General features: G+C 47.5%; 1 protein-coding gene across 11 annotated transcripts in view; it reads left to right on the top strand.

The window, feature by feature from the left end:
- Positions 1–24,899, top strand: part of LOC147603246 (uncharacterized) — a 104,513-nt gene that overhangs the window by 44,281 nt on the left and 35,333 nt on the right. The gene's annotated exons all lie outside the window — the stretch shown is intronic.

Raw genomic sequence — 24,899 nt, 5'->3', positions numbered from 1 at the left:
ATGTGTCTAGGGCAGCCAGGGTGGCTACAGGTCGCCCAGAATCATGAAAGAGAAGGAGATGGCATAGAAGAGGACATAGAAATGGGGACCAATGAGTGGAGGAAGACTGTGTGGAAGAAATGTCATACTAAAGGGGATTGCTACAAATCAAGAAGCTGGGAACCTCTGTAGTACTGTTGTAACATTGCACAAAATTGAAAGAGAAAACCTTTGTTAGCAAGATTGTTGAGCAAGAGAATCTTGGAGATCCCCACCCCCCTCCCTCCTAAGCTCCCCAAACCCTTTTTACCCTAGCCCTTTGGCTACTTTGCGCAAGCGTAGCCCTTACTGTCTTGCACCCCTCGCTTGTCGCCCCACTCCCCGCTCGCAAGCCCTCCCCCTCCTCGTTGCTTTGTGCGGCCTTGTGCTTGCCCCTCTCCTTGTCTTCTATTCTGCCTTGCCAGCCTCCTCCATCCTCGTTTCCCCTTTCTACACCCCTGTTTTGCATGCCCCTTTCATCTTTGCCCTGTCACACCGCTGTGAGGTGACGAGCAGCAATTGGTCTTTGCCTCTATAGATAACCTCTATCAGACTCCCAACCCTTAAAATATATTTGAGGAGCACTCTATGACTCTTTGTTAAACACCAATCACAATCAAGATAATCCCAGGCTGAACAACATACACTCCCGAAGAAACTTCCACAATAACCTTTCCATTCCAAGAAGTTGATATGGTAAGCTTGCTAGATATTGGGTTAACACACACCCAAATGATAAGCAAAGCCACTAACACACTTCAATGGAAATCAATCGGATATCAGCCCATGCTTCCTTGATAATCAGAATCTTGTGAGCATGAGTATGAAAAAACTCAAACACACAGTACCATAGCCTTGAGTTTGCAGCAGCAAGCAGGTTCACGGTCTTCACTAGCTTGAATATTGAAAGGCTGCTTATTGCTTTGATCTTCAGCAACAGTCGCTTGAAAATGTCCACCATCTTCACTCGACAGCATCATGGCTTTCAACGAGCTTGAATAAAATCTTCAAAACGAACAGCTTGAGACAGTTTCATGCCACTCAGCAGCCTCTCCTCCTCACTAATTAATGGCCGAAAGCTCTATAAGCTTCACCACCCGTGTCCTTATATAGAGATCAGATATCAATCCCCTCAGAGGCGATTGGTTAACCTGCTCACGTCAGCCCATGTGAGTACCAAATTAACACCTTCTTGCCGCCTTTCAACAGTTGAGACCTCTTCTACCGTGCTGCCATAGCCTCTTGCCATTCTCATCGCGGGCTGCCGCAGCTTGGGTCATGCCATGCTTCCTTTGCCTATCTCTGATCACCCTTCTTCAAAAGCGACTAGCTCAGTGCTCACTCCAGCCCATAAGATTTCTAATTGATGCCTTGTTGCCGCCTTTCAACAGTCGAGACCCTTGTGAGGCGACTGTGTTCACCGCTCATGTGAGCTCATCCTTGTCGCTCCATACCTCCGACCTGTATGGCGTCGACGCGGTCATGCTGTTCCTAATCCTCCACCTTCACTAAGGTTTACCTTAGTTTTTTTTAAAAAGAAAATTCAAAGGGGGGCCGTGCCAGAGAGGCTCTCAGAGGGCTTGATTCACTTGATTCCCAACAAGGAGGGTGGTGACAGATTGGAGATCCGCTAGTGGAGACCCATCACTCTTCTAGAGACCGCCTATAAGATCTTGGCCAAGGCCATCAGCAAGAGACTTCAGTCTTTTCTTCTAGACTTGATCCACGACACTTAGACTGGATTTGTTCAGGATCGGAGCATTTTGGACAACATCTTTACCTTCTGGGAGGCGATAGCTTCGACCAGGATGCGGCAATAGGACCTCATTGTGCTACTCCTCGACTTTGAGAAAGCTTATGATAGGGTGGATTGGAGATTTTTGGAGGGCACACTAAGTAGGATGGGATTCCCCATGGAGTGGATTCGGAGAGTCTCAAGACTTTACTCAGCCTCACACAGCCAGGTTCTTATTCAGGGCGCGTGTCGAAAGATTCCCCCTTTCTCGCTTGGTTAGACAGGGCTGTCCTCTGGCACCGTACCTCTTCCTATTGGTCGTCAAGGCCATGAGTAGTTTTCTCTCTCCCGAGGAGACCAGGCTTCAGGAATTGCGTCTTCACCTCCGTATGTAGGAGTTGCTGGACTTAGAGTTTTTAGACGACAGAGTAGCTTTCTTTGCAGGAGATGTGGGGAGTCTCCAGAGATTCGCGGAGGTGATTGAGATTTTATGCCCCGCATTAGGAGCGTAGATCAACTGACACAAGTCGTGTGGTTTTTGGGTAGGCTTAACACCCGCCCCGACTTGGCGACCAATTGAGGCTTTCTAGTGGATCTTGAGGGGCACTCCAGTTCGGTATCTCAGTTGGCAGGTTGGCATTGATCTCTCTCTCGAGTAGCAGCTCACCACACTTCTTTTGAGTATTCAGAAGAAGCTTTTATGTTGGAGCTCGGTGAGGCTCTTCCTAGCAGGCAGAGTGGTGGTGGCGAACCAAGTACTTCTAGCCACCATGTGGTACATCACTTCGTGATGGGCCTTTTCTTGGGCATGTATTGGCTAGGTACAGTGACTGATCCGGATCTTGTTATGGGCCGGCAGTGATGGGAGGCCAAGCAGGGCCAAGGTTGCATGGAGAGTGACCATTCAGCCACATCGCAGAGGGGCGCTAGGACTCATCGACCCTGCTTTCTAGAGCCTTGTGCTGTTGGGCAAGTTGATTGTTAGAGGACTCCTTCCCAGTGGTGAGCCCTGGAAGGATTTCCTTTTGGCCCAGATTTCAGTCCGCACTCTGAGTCTTGGGGGCCCTTGGCCGCAGAGTACCAGAAGGATCTTCACAGAGATGCGAGCCCATGGTTTTAGCCCAGCTTTTGAGGATAGATTTCCTGCCAGTTTACCACGTGCTTGGGATCATCTGAGGCCATCCCTTAGATAGATACCTCTAGTTGCCTCAGAGGAGTGACTTTGGTAGCCTTTGGTTTGGAACCCCTTGATCCGTTTACCCAGTGGCCACATGTTAGGGGCCCGACCGCATGCATCTTGGGGCTCCTTGAGCATGGGACCAGCCAAGTCTCTTGGAGATTGGATCACACATAGGCAGTTTCCCTCGGAGGTGCAGGAGAGAGGCCTGACAGGGATCCGGGGTAGAGATAGGCTCAACATTGACATTGACTCAGCTATCCCTCAGAAGTGGCTGACTCCTATCCCGGACCCGAATCCCTCGAGTGTGGCTAGGCGTGTTTACCAGACACGATATCCTTGTGGCGGTCCATGGAAGAGATGAGGGCAGTGGTTTGCTCACTTTTTCTATTGGATCCCATGGCAGACTAGACTCTAGAGAGATTTGAGCTTCCTTTCGAGGATTTCAGTGGCTGCACCTTGTAGAGGGTGAGGGTGATTGGTTTTTGGGCACGGGAATGGCACATAGATCCAGCACCGGCCAAGGTGGCCAGGGAGATATTATGGCGGCTATGGATATGGGGTGCCGACCTCTCACGCGCCTCTAGTGGGACCTGAGAGAGTGGACTTGGCATGATCGTGCGGATCGGGAGGAGAATCTGGATGCCCCCTTCTTTGCATATTCAGCGTGGCTAGATCTAGATGCCTGAGATAGATGGCACACCAGCAACAACAGCACATTGGCAGTCTCAGGGATTATCATAGTGCTTCCTTTCAGATTTCTGGAAGAGGCTTTGGGACAGCTTTCGGCCCAGAAAGATCACCCTTTCTTTGGTTGGCAATTGGAGGTCGGCCAACAGCTTGCCCGCGGTGCGGCCACCCTTAGTAGTCTCAGAGACACTGCCTTTGGGATTGCCAGAAGGCTCAGTAGATTTGGCAGCGGATTCTCCACATCTTTGCTATGGACAGGGCATCGACTCGGATCATTACATGGGTCACTATCGCCTAGGCCATGGAAGCTGGAGTGGTCAGGGCTTATGAGGAGGATGGGGGAGGGCTAGCCCTTAAGGTCTCTCACCATCGTATTGAAGCAGTACCAGTCATAGCCCCACCTACAAGCGATTGGCGGCCAGGCTAATGTGAGAGATGGGAGAGTTGCAGTAGCATAGTAGCCTGGCGCGTTTGGCGTGCTAGATGCCGCGAGGCCATCGAGGGTACCCACACTCCGGCGTCTGAGACCATCAGGAGCATATGGCTTGATATCATTCACACCCTGCGTCGTTAGTGGGGGAAGTTACAGGGAGGTTTTGACAGCATGAGGAAGCGGCGGAAAGCTTTCTTGAGGCTTTGGAGGCTTGGCCCTTTCCTCACAGATAGAGGCGGTCCCCTCCTTTCCCCGTGAATAAGATAGTCTTCTCCTCACAGAGCGGCTAGCCAGAGGAGAAGTGTCTCTTCCCCTTTTGATTATTTGCTTTTCGCCCTTAAAAGAGGCGAGCTCATTTTTAGCCCTTCGTGGTTTTATCTAGCCCTTCGTGGCTGTTTTTTCACATTAACTAGTAGAAGGATCTTCTTCCCGGGGAAAAAGAAAGAAAGAAGAGCAACTGATTCTGAGCATGGTAGATAGTCCACAATGCCCAGAATCTAGTCCAGTCAAGCAAGTCTTTATAATTTGGTAGGGAAGGAGAAATGCAACTGAAAAGCCAGAACATTCGATTGAAACGCCTCCCTGGAAAATGAACCTGAAGACGTCCGGACAAATCATCAAGAAAATCTCGAGAGTGCCAACAATACCAAAGAAGGTGAGGCATTGTCTTAGTAGGATGGGAGCACCACCTACAAGAAGCAGTGGCAATATGCCCTCGTACCAAAAGAGATCCAACTAAGAATACCACAACTAGACATCTCCATAGAAACAGTCATTGCTTGAGGGGCAATTCACTCTTCTAAATTCTTTTCAATGCAGCTTTCCACGAAGCAAGAGATTTTGACATATGCCAGAGGCGATTTGCATTATCCTCAATCGATGGAGGTGGTAAGAGTAACCTATAAGCCTTGGCCGTAAAGAAACGGGCAAAAGGTAGCTGCCTATCAAAACACCAATCTTGAAGTTTCTCTGTTTCCTCAAGCATTGGGAATGGTTGAAAGGGCTGCATCATTATTGAAATGACTCTTTAGATTGGCCTGTGATGCATCCCTAAGTTACATTGTCTGACTGCAAGTGGAAAATCCATGATGTCGCGTGTGTGATGAATCCCCAAGGTAGGAAGATTGTATGCCTTTCTTGGTTGAGATAAGGCAAGCAGTGGATCAAACACCATGCTCTAGTGAATACCTTGCAACAACAGTGAGTTACCTCAATTTGGAGGCCTACTAGACCATTGTAAATGACATAGTATAGCTTGCCGATCTCGAATGAGAGCAGTTGAATATGGAGAGATTGGAATATGACCATGGAAATGCCTAAAGATTATATCATCATAATTGATGATCCAATGTCCATATGCATCTACTCGCATGTTAGTGCATAGAGCTCCCAGCATGCGTGCCCATGGCTTGACTTGCTCTATAAATGTAGGTAGAAGAGTGGCCTTCCTTGGCAATATACGATAATGAATATTAAGGACATTGAGCCCACCATGCATTTTAGGCGGAAATATACGCTCTTGCTTTAGCAAACATAACCCATCTTTTGACACACTTTTTTTTATAGTGAAACCATTGTCTTATGAAGAAAGGAGAGAAAATACATTCATAGCTGTCCCAGATGAGGACAGCTACTACTTAGATTAGAAATAGTGGGAAAACACTTCTAATTGCTAGAAGGTTAGTCCCTTGATCTGATGAGAATCTTGGAGGGATTGGGAAAGGGCTCTCCGGAAATAAACAAACAACTGGATAGAATCTCTAGAGAAGAGTAACTGATTCCGAGCATGACAGATAGTCCACAAAGCCCATAATTTGGTCTAGTCAGGGAAGTTAGTATAGTCTGGTAGGGGAGGAGAAAGGCAATCAAAAAGCTAGAACATTTGACCAGAACGCCTCCTCGAAAAACGAGCCCAAAGATGTGCAGACAAATCATGAAGAGAATCGCGAGAGTGCGAACAATACCACTGAAGGTGTGGCACTCTCAGTAGGATGAGAGCACCGTCTACAAGAAGCAGAGACAATGCGCCTTCGTACCAAAAGAGATCCAACTAGGAATACTGCAACTAGACATTTCCGCAGAAACAATTGTTGCTTGGTGGAAAACTGCATTGAAAAGAATTTGGAAGAGTGGATTGCCAGGACATTGAGCCCACCATGTATTTTAGGCGGACATATAAGCTCTTGCTTTAGCAAACATAACCCATCTTTTGACACATACTTTTTTTATATAGTGAAACCACTGTCTTATTAAGAAAGAAGAGAATATACATTCATAGTTGTCCAAGATGAGGACAGCTGTTACTTAGATCAAAAATAGTAGGAAAACACTTCTAATTGCTAGAAGGTTAGTCCCTTGATCTGATGAGAATCTCGGAGGGATTGGGAAAGGGCTCTCCGGAAATAAACAAACAACCGGATAGAATCTCTAGAGAAGAGTAACTGATTCCAAGCATGATAGATAGTCTACAAAGCCCATAATTTGGTCCAGTCAGGGAAGTTAGTATAGTCTGTTATGGGAGGAGAAAGGCAACCAAAAAGCTAGAACATTTGACCAAAACGCCTCCTTGAAAAACGACCCCAAAGATGTGCAGACAAATCATGAAGAGAATCGCGAGAGTGCGAACAATACCACTGAAGGTGTGGCACCGTTTCTGTAGGATGAGAGCACCGCCTACAAGAAGTAGAGACAATGCGCCTTCGTACCAAAAGAGACAATGCGCCTACAAGAAGCAGAGACAATGCGCCTTCGTACCAAAAGAGACAATGCGCCTTCGTACCAAAAGAGATCCAACCAGGAATACTGCAACTAGACATCTCCACAGAAACAATTGTTGCTTGAGGGGAAATCCACTCTTCCAAATTCTTTTCAATGCAGCTTTCCACCAAGCAAGAGATTTTGACATATGCCAGAGCATGTAGAGGCCATGTAATTAGTTTCTAGTATTCTATTTTAGAGTGCAATTTTGCCATCAGGCATTGAGTAACATCTTTCAAAGACAATTCCCAACCAATGGGATAACCAAGATGCCTGACTATCTCTTTATGATCTGACCCGGCCACAAAAACTGATGCCAATCATAATCTTTCAAAGGTAGCAACTTTGATTTTTGAGAATTTACATGTAATCCCACAACCAAACTATAGAGGGACAGTGCTTTTATTAGAGTCCTTACGTCAGCCTTTGTATTCTTGGGAAAAAAGAAAAGAGTCATCAGCATATGCCTGTGCTAAAAATTGTGTATGGAGAGACCATGTAGCTGTCCATCTCTTGTGAATTTGTCCATGTAAAGGAGCATTGGGTGAGTCGCAATGGCGTACAAAAAAGCACTAAGCAGACAACCGTGTTGAACAGATTTCCCAAGGTACCATGAGGCTGAAAGTTCTTCCTCCAAAATGCATTTAGTTGATCCCTCTTGATAAAGCTAGAAGATAACTTTTTTCATTTCAGGCCCAAATCCCATTCTGTCCATCACCTGAGCTATGAACTCCCATTGTATTGTATCAAAAGCCTTAGCTATGTCCACCTGCATGATTGCCAAAGGAAACTTTTAGTCTGCAGACAAGACCAAAGAAGATGCATCACTATTTTCTTTATGCAACGACAATAAGGGCATTTCGCACAGCAGCTGTGTGTCTTTTTTTAATAAATTCTCCAACTGGGAGCACTCCCAACAAACATCGCCATAAAAACAATGTAGATTTGAGTGGCGAGTTACTATGCCACATTTTCTTTACGTTTTGTTTCCACCAACGGGTTATCTTAGTGAGGAGGCAAATCTTATTTACTCGATCAACAAACCAAGGCGCAGGAATAATCAACGTGTAGATCAAAGTAGTCAAAACTCGGGACAAAGAGAAACTAGGATAAGGTTCAGGATCTTCCCTATGGAAAATCCAATCTTTTGTCCTTTCACCACCCGGAACAACACAAGAGGAGTAAAAGGATGCAATTGTTCTCGTAACATGTGCCATAAAAGTTTGAAGTGGATACCCAACTACCAATGGCTTTGAGCTTGAGGAAAGGAACGAACATTTCCTTCAACATCAATATCATCTTCGTGAACTTGAATGCTTTTTGTGAAAAAGAAGAAGCTCGCCGAGGGGAACAGAGAGCCAAAGGAGGAGGGAATGCACGGCTCCAAACGATACTTTCTTGTCTCAAAGTATTGCTAGTCTTAGGAGGTCTGCCCAACCACTAAATATATTGCAAAACAAGCTTCGAGTCTCCAGGGAGACGAGAGACGTAAGGGCATCCATAAATCTTACCCTCCACGTAGCTCATGTCAAACACACACACACACACACACACACACTAATGACATGTGGCACACTTATCTTATCCACTCATAAGAGTGGGTTCACTGACACATGGACACATAAACACATTCAAGGGCTAGTTCACACACACAAAGCTCCGAATACCCTGCAAAAGCCCCTTCGGAGCAAAGGTGTATATACTGACTGAGAAGACTTTCAAAATGCTCTATCATGGCCTTCGGACTTTACCATATCTCCAACTAAGACATTCTCTCTACGCCAACTCAACCGCTTATGTGCAAGCATGGTTCGGAGTCTCCAACTAAGACATTCTCTATGCCAACTCAGTGGCTTAAGTGTGAGCATGGCTTAGAGTCTCAACCAAGTACACCAGACTTGTGTATGAGCGTAGCTTAGAGGCTCCAAGTCTAAGCATGGTTGTAGAAAAACTCAGTGGTCTAGGAGATGATGGCACTCCCATTGTGGAACTCACATGCTAGGTGCGATTCATGGGAGCTCCATCCATAGTAGCATCATACATTAGCTCTCAAAATAAACCCCCCTGGCTCTAAACAGGTTTTGTCATGGGAAAGGAACCTTTTATATGATCAAGGCTTTTTTAACAAATATAAAAACTCACACGAGAAAACACATAAGAGATTAGTTAATTCAGGTTTCGGGGGACTGCCAAAGCACAGAACCCATGCCACACATTGAGCAAGAAAAGGTAGATTTTTGGAAGTTTAATGACTTTCCAGGTGTCCGATAAAGAGTGATCTCTTACGGCAACACTTCCAAGCTATTGCGCCTTCTATGGCACTATGGGGGCTTCAATTCGATGCATGAGGCTTCAACTTTGAGTTGATTTTGGTAAAGCCTTAATTTGATTCCCATTGTCAATTTTTGGAAAACCCCCAATTTTTTTATTTTTATTTTTCAGAAAGAGACTTCTATTAAGTATGAGAAAAACATACAACAATCACAGCTATAAGCTGGAAAAGAATAGAATCACCCCAATATGTAAGGTGATTTCAACCACTGAGGAGCATCATGATGCCATATAAGACCTGTGGTACTAGAGGAAAAGAAGATGCCATGGTCCCATTCCCGCATAAATATCACACTTCGCCTGCGTAGAACGAGAGGGCCCTTGAATGCGAGCCCAAGCAGCCATAAGAGTATGGATGATATCACCCTATATAGTACTAATGCACTGAGACCCAAAAATTTGGACACCCTCAATAGCCTCTGTGCATCTAGCTCTCCAGATTTGCTATGCTGTAATACTGGCAATAATCTCCCAACCGGTGTCAATCCTCTGTCTAGGGGGTGTATAATCAGAGTGGAACATCTTGCAATAAACCATGCTGGGCAATACCTCTATGACTGAAAATAGTAGAATCTGTACCACTTCCCTCATAAAATGCTGCGGACCGGACTGGGAGAGCCAAGCAACTGCCCCCCAAGTCACATGCATGGCTCGGCCACTCAAATTTCCCATAAGTTGGGCTATAGAACCCCAAATCTGCTCTGCAGTGCTGCATCCCCATAAACAATGTTGTACGGTCTCAGAATCTGTTGCACAACTAGGACAGGAAGGTACTACACCGAAAACTGATCTCCACTGATTGGTGGGGAGACCACCATGTAAGAATAACCAAAAGAAATGAGAGATCTGGCTCCTTCTGTATGAGTGCCAAAGTCTATGCCAATATGTGCGCTGTATCACTGGAGAAATATCATAGCTCTCCCAATGAGGCTTGATAGTAGGGATCCTATGCATCTGTCGAGTGAGGAGAAACCTGGCATTCGGGACGGTGAAACTGAAAAAAGGAAGGCTTTTCAAAGGATCGAAGGCATCAATCCACTCCCACTCTCCTGGATCCCACTGAAGATATCTGATAGGATTGCCACCATATAACCACAAACACCAAGAGCCATGAGTCACTATCTGAGGAGAAGGGTCAATGAACCAGTGCTTCCCTGAGTGACCAACAATCCTCACTAGACTAAGCCTAGTATTTGGGATGATCTCCTCCATACTACATCTCCTCAATCTCCCACTAGGCATGATAGAGTAAATGAGGCAATCTGTATCCTCCAGGCCCGGGAGAGCAATGACTTGCAGAGGTATGCCTATCCTCGAAAAAACTCCCAGCCAACTTGGATGATAGTCTTCGTGAAAGGTCCCAGAAAGCCACTCATGCGGAATAGCTACATCAATCTGATCAATATGAATGCGAGAGTCCTTGAGATGTTGAATGGATGCAGCTTTGCGATCCTCTGGAAGACTCTTAAAGGTCTTCCAAGCAAGAACTCTACATGCACATCTCTCCCATCTTGACCATGCATATAACGAGATGCACCAAGTGGTTGACCAGCCTCATCCCTAATGAACTCGTTCCACATAATAGGTTGTCGGTCAGCCTCATCCAAAGACCTAGGAAGCCTTTGTCGCAAAAAATATCTCATGCTTCTCCATGCTCTGACAATGGCTGCAATAAGAGGGGAAGATGGTGCCCTAATATCAGCCTTTGTGAACAAAAAACGGATGCTGGGCATCCAGTCTCTCCCGACCCTGGGTGTTCATCCAAAAATCTGAGACAAGAAAAAATCCTTTCAAGGCTCATCGCCTGGTAGGAAACCTCTGACCACAAGTTTGCAAAGCAACGCCTTGCGCTGAACATCCAGATCGATAATATTGAAGCCCCCCTTTGTTTTGGGCTGAATAACTGTGAGCCAAGCTATCCTGGCATGAGTGTTTGAGGTGCCATCCAAACCCGACCAGAGAAAATTGCAGATCAATCTCCGCAATTGGCCAATGCACGCACGAGAGAAGCACCAACAAGAGGCAATAAACCAAGCTGAGGCAAGCAAAACCTGATTAGCCACCAAAGCTCTGGAGGCTAAATCTAATCTCTTGGAGATCCAATGAAGGATCTTCTTCCGGATACTCAAAAGTATTGGAGCAAACTGCTGTGCAGGAGAAATATCAATCTCAACATGGCATCCCAAATATCTAGCAGTGCATCCTCTGCTGCTCGAAGTAAAACCAAGCTTTGCACCCCAATCAACTCTCGGTGAATCACTAACCCAAAAACCAACAGATTTGTGCCAATTTATGAGTGCCCCTATTGCCAAACAGAACTCCTCTAGTGCTACCCGGAAGGAATATAAGCATATATTTGAAGCCTCCAAAAACAAGGCTATGTCATCAGCTAACTCAGAGTCAACCAATTCCTCTTGACTACGAAGAGGCAACCTCAATCTCGAAATACCAGCAGTGGAGCGGAGAAAGATGCTCATGGCCTCTGCAACTATGATATATAATAATGGGGCTAAAGGGCAGCCCTATCGTATTGAGCGAGAAATTTGAAACCGCTCTCCTCTATCACTGCAAGCGAGAACTCTACTGTGGGCATCACGATACATGCCTGAAACTCCCTTGATCCATCTCTGAGAGAAGCCGGCTAAGAGTACCCTCAAGGAAGTTCCAATCCACTCTATCATAGGCCTTCTCAAAATCCAAGAGGAGAATGGCTAAGGGCTGATTGCTCCCTTTAGCCCATTCGACGGCCTCCCAAAACAAGAAAATGTTAACAAAGATGCTCCTGCTGCGTAAGAATCCATTTTGAGTATCATGAATGACATCCTGCAAAATTGGCTGCAATCTGATGCTCACTGCCTTAGCAAGAATCTTATAGGCAGTCCCAAGTAAGGTGATAGGTCTCAACTGGCCAATCAATGTCTTATCCGCGCTCTTAGGAATAAGATAAATAAGCCCCTCAGTGAGAGAAGGCGGCATAGAACCTGAGTCCCACATCTCCTACAAAGCCGATGTGATCTCAGCCCCGATCTCATCCCAAAAAGTAATGAAAAAAACAAGGGAAAGGCCATCCTCCCCTGGACACTTGCCATGAGGTAAGGCATGAAGAGCATGATTGAACTCCTGCATAGAAAAAGGGGCATCCAGAGCGGCACACATCTCCTCAGTGATCAAATGTAGCAATGCATTCCAAACCTTCCTCTGTGTGCTGTGTCTCAAATCAGAATGCGGCTTAGCACTAAGAAGCTGGCGATAGAAATCAATGGCAATCTTTCTAACCATAAGAGGATCTGAGTGAAGAGTGCCATGTGAATCCTGCAACTGCCTGACACTATCTCTGGCATGAGATGGGCCGTGAGAAGCAAAGAAATGTTTGTTACATCTGCCACCCATCTGTGTCCAAAAGGATTCCTGGGCATGGAAACGGTACTCCGCGCGTTGCTTAAGAGAGTGATGAAGTTCTGCCCTAGCAGTACATGAAGAATTTGCAACCCATTGAGCATGAGGATTTTTCTCGTGCTCTTTCTGCAAGACAGCCAATCTACATCTAATAGCCCTTTCTAAGTTCAAGGCCTCTCTTGCCTCTTAGACAGGGCACGTGTGTGATAAAAGTCACTAATATCACAGAGAGCAGAGGCCAGGCTTTGAGAGGCCTGTAAAAGAAATCATGAGATCTCCAAATATCAAGCATACGACGCGATAGCTCTGCATCTCAAAACAAACGATCAGGGATGCGTACATGGAGTGCTGATCCATGGCGATTCGGATCTCTAGTACATAAAACCACTGGGCAATGATCTGATTTGGAGGTGCCTGTAGCAATAAAAGTATGTCCATCTCTGTCAAGCACCCAATCATCCACATAAAATCTGTCTAACCGTGCATAGATACATCCTGCATCTCTTCTCCTGTTAGACCATGAATAAAGAAGAGTGGATGGACTCCTCAAAATGTCTTTCTCATGCCAACAATCTCTGCCATGAATGGAGAAAAGCCCCGAATTTTGAGTGTTGTGAAGGCTTTAATTTGGTGAAGAGAGTTGATTTGCAGAAAAGCCCCAAATTTTTTTGTTGACGTGGCACTGCAAATGCAGTTTGCTGGTATGGGAGATGGAGGCGACGTTTAAGGGCTTCCAGAAAGGAGCGGCTCTGTTAGGTTGCGGATGGCAAAGCGGAGGTGGCAATGAGAAGGCGTGGGAGGCAGAGTCAATAGCAGCGGCAGCGAAAGAGGCAGAGGCTGGCATGGGGTTGTGTGGGAGTAGCCCAACGGTGGTAGTGAAAGAGGCAGAGGCTGGCAAGGGGTTGTGCGGGAGTAGCCCAGCACAGGAACATCCAGAAAAGGAGAAGAGGGTCACGCTCTGGCAAATAGTGTTGGAGAGAGATGTTGAGGCCATCGGCAATGCTGCGAGGTGGTAGTGCCCGACGCAGAGAAGTGGCGAATGCTCTCACCACTGTGGAAGAAAAGCGCAACCCACGACTATAGGCAATAGTGCCAACATGCGATGCTTACTGGTGGCGCAACGCACAATTGCATTGAAGTTTGGTGCCAAGTGTCAGGCGTTTTTCGGAAAGATCTTTTTGGTCAGTGTACATACGTGTGCATGGCAGTTGTGAAGGTTTTGCTTTTGAGGGCGTTGCCAGGTGTACAGCGTTGACGGTTTTCATTTTGAGGCTCGTGCAGGCCTGTCCGGAATGTGATCAACTGCAGATGGTTTCAGCTGTTCGCGGCAGCTTGGTTGTGTACGCGTCCCCAAGTATAAGTGGGCAATTAAAGGTTGCATTTGAAAGAAGTGTATAGAGGGCATGGGCAATTTAAAGGTGAATGAAGGTAGTATTGCCTTGGACATTGGTGTGAAATGATGGCGTGAGGGTGGCCATCTTTAGGCCTTAGGGAAAATAATGAATAATATATACCAACGTGGCCAGGAATGAAGTGACCACGTGGAGCCTTGTTAGGTTGCCAACGTTGTTGCCAATGTGCCACCCTCTCGAAGGTCGTAGAACAGCTGAAGGTGTCCGTTTCGAAAAGAGAAGCGGGGAGTGTAGACGAGATCGCTGCAGAGGGCCGGAAAGCGTACAGGTGAAGAGGGCCAAGGCGCTGGAGTGAGCGACGCGTTTGCTGGTGGAGCGACTAAAACGCCGGCGTACAGGCCTTGCGCGGGTGATCTGCAGCCAGCTGGCGAAGATTTGAAGTGGTGGCCGCCGGGTAGAGTGAGGGCCGCCTCGTAAGTGAGAAGGGCCAGGCAGGCGCTGCAGAAAGCTAGAGGCGAAGGAGTTGAGTACCTGGTGATTGGCACAGCAGAGAGCAGCAGAGAGAAGAGCTGCAGGCAGACACTATGGAGATGCTGAAGGCAGCCGCCAGGTACAAGAGTTGGCGACTGGGGGGGCCAAGAGACGAGCTGATGCGTGGAGGCTGCTCTGGAATGGGAAGGCAGCTGCAGGTAACCGCCTGGTGACAAGGCCGTTGAGGTGACAGCGTAGGTGACTGGAGCGAAGCCAGAGGGCTGCTTTGGTTGGCAGTCAGGTCGTTTTGAAGGCGGCCACCTTGGAGTAGAGATACTTCTCTGGCAGGTTTTTGGGCTGGCGAGACTGGAGAGTTAGCGAAGAAGGGCCATGAAGCTGTTGGGTTTTGGAGGTTCGCCGTGAAGAGGGTGATGACAGGCTGGGCGCAGCCAAAGGTGCTCTAGTGAGCCGAGAGAGCCAACGTAGTGGGTTTTCGAAGCGAGGGCTGCCGTTGGATGCGAAGGAGGTTACCTTCGTTTGGTCAAGGTGAGGCTGGCCGTGTGGGCCGTGTGGGAGTTAGTGGAAGCTGCTGCTGGCGTCAAAGAGCAACGGGAAGGAGACAGCGCAAGGAGAGAGAGGAGCTGATGGACAAGCGCCAGCGGGTGTTTGGGGTGGTCGTGTGGCTGACCAACATATGAGGATAGAACCGCTTGGGTGCAGTTGTAAGTGAAGCCGGTTGTGGAAGCACCGGCGGGTGCTGGCATCAAAGGGAGCTGCTAGCGAGGACAAAAGGGGAACAGATAAGCTGCAGGTGACAGAGGGCTGGTGTGGGCCGCATAAGTGAAGACTGGAGCGTGGACGGACTGAGGTGGTGTGGCCTTGGTTCGGTCAGTCAGGGTGGACGCTGAAGATAGGTGGACAGCGTGTGGCTGTGGATATGGTAGAAGGTTGGTGGCTGGTGTGGGCCGCCTAGGAGACAGGGCTGTGGACAGAGCAGGGTGCCGAGTGAAGCAGAGAAAGGTTGGTGTTGCTGCTTGGTGGTGGGCCGGTAGCAGGGCAGATAAGCTGCTTGGGTTTGAAGAGGCTGGCAGAGGATCAGCACACAGAGAGCGAGAGAGAGAGAGATGTATGGTGTAGCTGCTGGCGACGCATGCAGAAGTGATGGGCTGCAGAGACTTGTGGGTTAGCTGGTGGGGCGCCGTCTGAAGTGAGAGTGGCCGGGTTCATTCTGGTGTGATTGGTACAGTAGGCATGCGAGTGGATCATGTGGTGATTGGGGATGTGGTGTATCCTCGGCAGTGACAGGTCTGAGTGTTTTGTTTATGGTTGTGTGAGTAAGGCTTCTGTGTCGAGAGAAGCTTGTATGAAGTTTTGACTGGGAATATAATTGCTGGGTGTTTACTTTGTCTATGGTGCCCTTGTTTTTGTGCTGTCTGTGTGGCGTGGGTTGGGTGGTGATTTGTGAGAGAGTGTTCCAGCCGGTGGCTGGTGGTGCCCCCGTTCGTGTGTGTTATTCCAAGTTTGGGAGGTGAAGGGCTATAGAGGTAGGGTTTTCTTTCTTTTTTTCACCTCACATCCTTCTGGTGCCCCCACTGTGGATAGGTCAGGCGTTGTTCTTTGCCTGGAAGGGCGTATGTTTCACTGAGGGGAGCTCAGGGATTGTTGCAGGTTTGTCGTGATGTGGTCTTATCCGGAGTTTCATGGCAGGAAGGATGAAGATGTATGTGACTTTTTGGAGCAGATGGAGTTGGCATGCATTAGCAACCATGTCACAGATGAAGAGCAGGTTCTGAGGCTGATAAAGATTTTCTTGAAGGGAGATGCCCGAAGCTGGCTTAAGGATTTTGAAGCACAGGATGCTGGTGTTTTGACCTTCGATAGGTTGAAAGGTGGTCTTTTGGAGCGTTTTCAGCAAGTGGAGGATTCTAGTGTGCTTTGGCAGGAGTTGAGCATCTTGAAGCAGGTACATGGGCAATCACTGGATGATTTTGTGAAGGTATTTACATGCTTGTGGAGTAAGTGGTGTATGACATTGAAGCAGGAAGTCCCTCCAATGTTTCTGAAAAAGAGCTTGTTTATTGATGGTTTACTACCCCATTTGAAGGTAAGGGTTGAGTTGAAGAGTCCCAAGTCTTTTGATGATGTAGTTAGGGTTGCTAGGGAAAAGGAAGGCAAGAATTTGAAGCAGATGGAGATGGGTATTTATCCGTATGAAGGTGTTGTGTCTGCAAGGGATATGCACGTAAATTTGGTTGAGGTGAATAAGAGTTCTATGCAAGGTTTGATTAGACAGGAGCCTCAAAGGCCGATACAGGTGCAAAGGGGGGTGTTTTATGTGCCTTCTGATTTTTTTCCAAAGTCTTTAAAGCATGTGCAGGTGGATGAGAAGCAGGTGAAGGAGCAAAGTGAAGATGAGAAGTTGCCAGTGGATTCTTCTTTGGATTTGGAGGTCATGGCTGTACATGACAGTGAGTTGGAAGGTTCTATTGAAGATCATAAGCATTTGGATCTGGATGAGATGCATGCACATGAAAGCAAGGAGGATGATGTCTTGGGATTGGCTGATGAGAAGAAGGAAAAGGAGCTGGATACAGGATGCTTTGAGGATGATTTTTTGCCGGATTCTACAAGGGAGGAGGATGGGGTAGAGACTTCTGATGAAGTGAAGATGGCTTTGTAGGAAATATAAAAGCAAGTGCAAAACTAGAAATAAAACAAGAGCAAATGAAATACAAAGAGTTACCTTGAGATGAGTGTAGACAAGACACAAGATTGATACTTTCATTGATGTGACACCTACAATATATAGGTGAGAAGTACAAGATTGAGTAGACTGACTTATGGGATAAATGTAGAGGTGCCACATGGCACTAGACTCAAGACACAAAGACTTAAGTGAAACTAGACTAGAAATAGTACACCTAGTGTGCACTTATTTCCAACACCCTCCTTAAGTGGACACTAGGAGGAAGACAAAAAAGACAAGACTAGAAGATAGACATAAAGACTGATAGACTGAGAGACAAGACATGAGAGACAAGAAGATCCTGAGACACCCCTCCTCAAGTGATATCCTCATATGGGTCCACAAGGGTAGGGACAAGATGGATCTAAAACAAGACACAGTCAGATTGATAGACAGATAGACAGACAACAGATAGATAGACAGACAAGACTAGACAGACAACAGATAGATAGACAGACAACAGATAGATAGACAGATGACTGACTGTAGACAAGCAGATGGACCTTGAAGACAACCCCTCCTCAAGGGCAATCGCTGCCTCTTGGGTAGGGACAAGAGAGAGGTCAAAAAGCATAATGAGTAAGACACTAGAACCCCTTGACCTACATCATCGGTGGTCAAAGTGGTAGACAAGAAAGGTGAAGTAATCAGAAAGCCCATTCCTCATCATGTGAGGAATGAACAGCAAGATCTGCTGTTGTAGATGCTGCAGCAACATGTGCTGAGGCAGATGCAGGGGCTGATGTAGAGGTTTTAGAGTAGCAGTCCTTTTCCCGGTGATTATCACGGCCACAAATGGTGCATGGATGAGCCTTGAAGCAGTCCTTCTCCAAATGATTAGTTTTTCCACAATGGGTGCAAGGCTTTCTTACCTTAGATCCTCCTTTCTTTGCTAAAAATGCAGTGTCAGTTACCTTTTGTTGTTTTGTTCTTTCCTCCTCTTGGAGAGCATTGATGATACCTTCAAGAGTAGGATTATTGTGATACTTGAAGGTAGTGACAAGAGTAGCATAGGTATCAGGTAAGCTTTTGAGAAGCACAGCAATAGCAATATCTTCGGAGATGGGGGACTTCACTGAAGCAAGCTGAACCATAAGACTGCGAAAATAATTGACATGAGAGGCTATAGTAGCTCCCTCCTGCATATATAGATCAAAGAATGAGATCATAAGTGCAATCTTAGAATTTTTAGAGCGGGGTCCAAAGAGGGTATCCAAACTGATCCATGCTCGAGAAGCAGACTGTATGTCGGAGATGTGATGAATGTAATCATCTCCAAGACCGAGCAGGATGATAGCATAGGCTTTGTCATTCTTAGCAGTGGGAGCATAAGTGATAACTTGCTCAATGTCGGAATCTTCGGGAGCAACATGGTGAACAATGTCCCAGAGACCTTCTTTCATAAGATGGCACTTGATTTTGATTTGCCAAGTATGAAAGTTGGAGCCATTGAATTTGTCGATAGACATGAGAGAATGAGTAGAAGAGGCCATGTGGGAAGGTCTTACCTCTTGCTAAAATGCAAGGGCAGTGTCTATTCCCTTACAAGATTGCAGAAATGAATGAAAGAAGAGATCCAAACTGTTTTTAGAAGCCGGCTCTCTCACCACTTGTCAAGGCCATAGCATTTGACAGCATATCGAAGCATGAGGAACTAGCAGTTTGTAGATAAAAAAGGACTAATCAGCAAACTGATGGAGACAATGCACAATTACCTTGTAGACTCTTCAAGAGGAAGCAATGGCAGAACTGAATGCAGCAAAAAAATAGCTCGTTTAGGAGGACAGTCGATCTACAGCTTCCTTGAGATGATACACACCCTTGAGTTGATGAAGAAGGCAGCCAAAGATGGGCTGCAACAGTATGGCGGGCAGCAGCAGCTCCAAGTGAGAGAGCAGTAGCAGCTTCACGAAAGCAACAGAAGTATGCAGCAGCTACTGAAATCAGGCCGGCGCAGGGTGGACAGTAGATTCAGGTCAGCGCAGCCTTGAGATAAATGGAGCCGGCGCAGGGTGGACAGCAGATTCAGGTTGGCGCAGCTATGAGATGAGTGGAACCGGCTGGTCCTACAGGCTGAGCGCAGCTAGGGAGAAGCTATGGCAGGCAACCTAGCTCTGATACCATGTAGGAAATATAAAAGCAAGTGCAAAACTAGAAATAAAACAAGAGCAAATGAAATACAAAGAGTTACCTTGAGATGAGTGTAGACAAGACACAAGATTGATACTTTCATTGATGTGACACCTACAATATATAGGTGAGAAGTACAAGATTGAGTAGACTGACTTATGGGATAAATGTAGAGGTGCCACATGGCACTAGACTCAAGACACAAAGACTTAAGTGAAACTAGACTAGAAATAGTACACCTAGTGTGCACTTATTTCCAACAGGCTTGTGATGCGGATGTGGAGAGCGTGGAGGAAGATCCTATCATTATGGATTTTCTTGGACAGCTTGATGGTGGTTTGGTACCTGCGATGGATGATGTGGATGTTGTTCCATTGGATGCATTATGTGCTGGGGAGTCTTTGGACGATGATACCAGGGGGGTTGGCAGCACTCAAGAAGGTATGCATGTAGATTTGGCTGATGAGGAGCGTTGTGATGTGAGTATTGTGCCTGAGGATGATATCTGGGCAGTTGTTAGCCTTGATGAGCAGGAGCCAGAGGTGGACATGGATGCTGATATGGTCGAGAGTGTAACTAAGGCCTCTTTGCGGGTTGCTGAAATGTTGAAGGCAAAGTCCATGGATGACAAAGGTTCTGAGCCAGTTGAGCTGAATGGTTGTGAAGAGATGCCTGAAGTGCAGGAGCTGGAAGTGCTGGTGGACACTGCTGCTGGAAAGGATCTGGATTTTTGTGTGGAGAAAGGTCAAGATGTTGGAACCTGGCCTTCACAGGTATTGATGAATGGGATGCTAGATGATGCAATGCCACAGGTTTCGAAGACAGGGAGGTTTGTTGTGGGTGAAGTGGACGGAAATGATTTTCTGATGCATATGGTTGACGTTTGGTATGCAGTGGTGCAGCCATGGTGTTTCAAAGATGCTGGGAAATGGGATGGTGAGTTGGAGCTGTTTCCTTTTGATCCTGGTGGATAGCTATGGAATTTATGCTTTTGCTGCTGAGCATGAATGCTCTAGCAGACTGGGGGGTTGGCAAAGTATGTCAGGCATTTTTCGGAAAGATCTTTTTGGTCAGTGTACATACGTGTGCATGGCAGTTGTGAAGGTTTTGCTTTTGAGGGCGTTGCCAGGTGTACAGCGTGGACGGTTTTCATTTTGAGGCTCGTGCAGGCCTGTCCGGAATGTGATCAATTGCAGATGGTTTCAACTGTTCGCGGCAGCTTGGTTGTGTACGCGTCCCCAAGTATAAGTGGGCAATTAAAGGTTGCATTTGAAAGAAGTGTATAGAGGGCATGGGCAATTTAAAGGTGAATGAAGGCAGTATTGCCTTGGACATTGGTGTGAAATGATGGCGTGAGGGTGGCCATCTTTAGGCCTTAGGGAAAATAATGAATAATATATACCAACGTGGCCAGGAATGAAGTGACCACGTGGAGCCTTGTTAGGTTGCCAACGTTGTTGCCAATGTGCCACCCTCTCGAAGGTCGTAGAACAGCTGAAGGTGTCCGTTTCGAAAAGAGAAGCGGGGAGTGTAGACGAGATCGCTGCAGAGGGCCGGAAAGCGTACAGGTGAAGAGGGCCAAGGCGCTGGAGTGAGCGACGCGTTTGCTGGTGGAGCGACTAAAACGCCGGCGTACAGGCCTTGCGCGGGTGATCTGCAGCCAGCTGGCGAAGATTTGAAGTGGTGGCCGCCGGGTAGAGTGAAGGCCGCCTCGTAAGTGAGAAGGGCCAGGCAGGCGCTGCAGAAAGCTAGAGGCGAAGGAGTTGAGTACCTGGTGATTGGCACAGCAGAGAGCAGCAGAGAGAAGAGCTGCAGGCAGACACTATGGAGATGCTGAAGGCAGCCGCCAGGTACAAGAGTTGGCGACTGGGGGGGCCAAGAGACGAGCTGATGCGTGGAGGCTGCTCTGGAATGGGAAGGCAGCTGCAGGTAACCGCCTGGTGACAAGGCCGTTGAGGTGACAGCGTAGGTGACTGGAGCGAAGCCAGAGGGCTGCTTTGGTTGGCAGTCAGGTCGTTTTGAAGGCGGCCACCTTGGAGTAGAGATACTTCTCTGGCAGGTTTTTGGGCTGGCGAGACTGGAGAGTTAGCGAAGAAGGGCCATGAAGCTGTTGGGTTTTGGAGGTTCGCCGTGAAGAGGGTGATGACAGGCTGGGCGCAGCCAAAGGTGCTCTAGTGAGCCGAGAGAGCCAACGTAGTGGGTTTTCGAAGAGAGGGCTGCCGTTGGATGCGAAGGAGGTTACCTTCGTTTGGTCAAGGTGAGGCTGGCCGTGTGGGCCGTGTGGGAGTTAGTGGAAGCTGCTGCTGGCGTCAAAGAGCAACGGGAAGGAGACAGCGCAAGGAGAGAGAGGAGCTGATGGACAAGCGCCAGCGGGTGTTTGGGGTGGTCGTGTGGCTGACCAACATATGAGGATAGAACCGCTTGGGTGCAGTTGTAAGTGAAGCCGGTTGTGGAAGCACCGGCGGGTGCTGGCATCAAAGGGAGCTGCTAGCGAGGACAAAAGGGGAACAGATAAGCTGCAGGTGACAGAGGGCTGGTGTGGGCCGCATAAGTGAAGACTGGAGCGTGGACGGACTGAGGTGGTGTGGCCTTGGTTCGGTCAGTCAGGGTGGACGCTGAAGATAGGTGGACAGCGTGTGGCTGTGGATATGGTAGAAGGTTGGTGGCTGGTGTGGGCCGCCTAGGAGACAGGGCTGTGGACAGAGCAGGGTGCCGAGTGAAGCAGAGAAAGGTTGGTGTTGCTGCTTGGTGGTGGGCCGGTAGCAGGGCAGATAAGCTGCTTGGGTTTGAAGAGGCTGGCAGAGGATCAGCACACAGAGAGCGAGAGAGAGAGAGATGTATGGTGTAGCTGCTGGCGACGCATGCAGAAGTGATGGGCTGCAGAGACTTGTGGGTTAGCTGGTGGGGCGCCGTCTGAAGTCAGAGTGGCGGGGTTCATTCTGGTGTGATTGGTACAGTAGGCATGCGAGTGGATCATGTGGTGATTGGGGATGTGGTGTATCCTCGGCAGTGACAGGTCTGAGTGTTTTGTTTATGGTTGTGTGAGTAAGGCTTCTGTGTCGAGAGAAGCTTGTATGAAGTTTTGACTGGGAATATAATTGCTGGGTGTTTACTTTGTCTATGGTGCCCTTGTTTTTGTGCTGTCTGTGTGGCGTGGGTTGGGTGGTGATTTGTGAGAGAGTGTTCCAGCCGGTGGCTGGTGGTGCCCCCGTTCGTGTGTGTTATTCCAAGTTTGGGAGGTGAAGGGCTATAGAGGTAGGGTTTTCTTTCTTTTTTTCACCTCACATCCTTCTGGTGCCCCCACTGTGGATAGGTCAGGCGTTGTTCTTTGCCTGGAAGGGCGTATGTTTCACTGAGGGGAGCTCAGGGATTGTTGCAGGTTTGTCGTGATGTGGTCTTATCCGGAGTTTCATGGCAGGAAGGATGAAGATGTATGTGACTTTTTGGAGCAGATGGAGTTGGCATGCATTAGCAACCATGTCACAGATGAAGAGCAGGTTCTGAGGCTGATAAAGATTTTCTTGAAGGGAGATGCCCGAAGCTGGCTTAAGGATTTTGAAGCACAGGATGCTGGTGTTTTGACCTTCGATAGGTTGAAAGGTGGTCTTTTGGAGCGTTTTCAGCAAGTGGAGGATTCTAGTGTGCTTTGGCAGGAGTTGAGCATCTTGAAGCAGGTACATGGGCAATCACTGGATGATTTTGTGAAGGTATTTACATGCTTGTGGAGTAAGTGGTGTATGACATTGAAGCAGGAAGTTCCTCCAATGTTTCTGAAAAAGAGCTTGTTTATTGATGGTTTACTACCCCATTTGAAGGTAAGGGTTGAGTTGAAGAGTCCCAAGTCTTTTGATGATGTAGTTAGGGTTGCTAGGGAAAAGGAAGGCAAGATTTTGAAGCAGATGGAGATGGGTATTTATCCGTATGAAGGTGTTGTGTCTGCAAGGGATATGCACGTAACTTTGGTTGAGGTGAATAAGAGTTCTATGCAAGGTTTGATTAGACAGGAGCCTCAAAGGCCGATACAGGTGCAAAGGGGGGTGTTTTATGTGCCTTCTGATTTTTTTCCAAAGTCTTTAAAGCATGTGCAGGTGGATGAGAAGCAGGTGAAGGAGCAAAGTGAAGATGAGAAGTTGCCAGTGGATTCTTCTTTGGATTTGGAGGTCGTGGCTGTACATGACAGTGAGTTGGAAGGTTCTATTGAAGATCATAAGCATTTGGATCTGGATGAGATGCATGCACATGAAAGCAAGGAGGATGATGTCTTGGGATTGGCTAATGAGAAGAAGGAAAAGGAGCTGGATACAGGATGCTTTGAGGATGATTTTTTGCCAGATTCTACAAGGGAGGAGGATGGGGTAGAGACTTCTGATGAAGTGAAGATGGCTTGTGATGCGGATGTGGAGAGCGTGGAGGAAGATCCTATCATTATGGATTTTCTTGGACAGCTTGATGGTGGTTTGGTACCTGCGATGGATGATGTGGATGTTGTTCCATTGGATGCATTATGTGCTGGGGAGTCTTTGGACGATGATACCAGGGGGGTTGGCAGCACTCAAGAAGGTATGCATGTAGATTTGGCTGATGAGGAGCGTTGTGATGTGAGTATTGTGCCTGAGGATGATATCTGGGCAGTTGTTAGCCTTGATGAGCAGGAGCCAGAGGTGGACATGGATGCTGATATGGTCGAGAGTGTAACTAAGGCCTCTTTGCGGGTTGCTGAAATGTTGAAGGCAAAGTCCATGGATGACAAAGGTTCTGAGCCAGTTGAGCTGAATGGTTGTGAAGAGATGCCTGAAGTGCAGGAGCTGGAAGTGCTGGTGGACACTGCTGCTGGAAAGGATCTGGATTTTTGTGTGGAGAAAGGTCAAGATGTTGGAACCTGGCCTTCACAGGTATTGATGAATGGGATGCTAGATGATGCAATGCCACAGGTTTCGAAGACAGGGAGGTTTGTTGTGGGTGAAGTGGACGGAAATGATTTTCTGATGCATATGGTTGACGTTTGGTATGCAGTGGTGCAGCCATGGTGTTTCAAAGATGCTGGGAAATGGGATGGTGAGTTGGAGCTGTTTCCTTTTGATCCTGGTGGATAGCTATGGAATTTATGCTTTTGCTGCTGAGCATGAATGCTCTAGCAGACTGGGGGGTTGGCAAAGTATGTCAGGCATTTTTCGGAAAGATCTTTTTGGTCAGTGTACATACGTGTGCATGGCAGTTGTGAAGGTTTTGCTTTTGAGGGCGTTGCCAGGTGTACAGCGTGGACGGTTTTCATTTTGAGGCTCGTGCAGGCCTGTCCGGAATGTGATCAACTGCAGATGGTTTCAACTGTTCGCGGCAGCTTGGTTGTGTACGCGTCCCCAAGTATAAGTGGGCAATTAAAGGTTGCATTTGAAAGAAGTGTATAGAGGGCATGGGCAATTTAAAGGTGAATGAAGGCAGTATTGCCTTGGACATTGGTGTGAAATGATGGCGTGAGGGTGGCCATCTTTAGGCCTTAGGGAAAATAATGAATAATATATACCAACGTGGCCAGGAATGAAGTGACCACGTGGAGCCTTGTTAGGTTGCCAACGTTGTTGCCAATGTGCCACCCTCTCGAAGGTCGTAGAACAGCTGAAGGTGTCCGTTTCGAAAAGAGAAGCGGGGAGTGTAGACGAGATCGC

The sequence above is a fragment of the Cibotium barometz genome, chromosome 64, assembly GCF_041138505.1.
Source record: "Cibotium barometz isolate CiBa-2024 chromosome 64, ASM4113850v1, whole genome shotgun sequence".
NCBI lineage: Eukaryota > Viridiplantae > Streptophyta > Polypodiopsida > Cyatheales > Cibotiaceae > Cibotium > Cibotium barometz.
The sequence above is the reverse complement of the archived record's forward strand: the minus strand, read 5'-3'. Positions and strand labels throughout refer to the sequence as shown.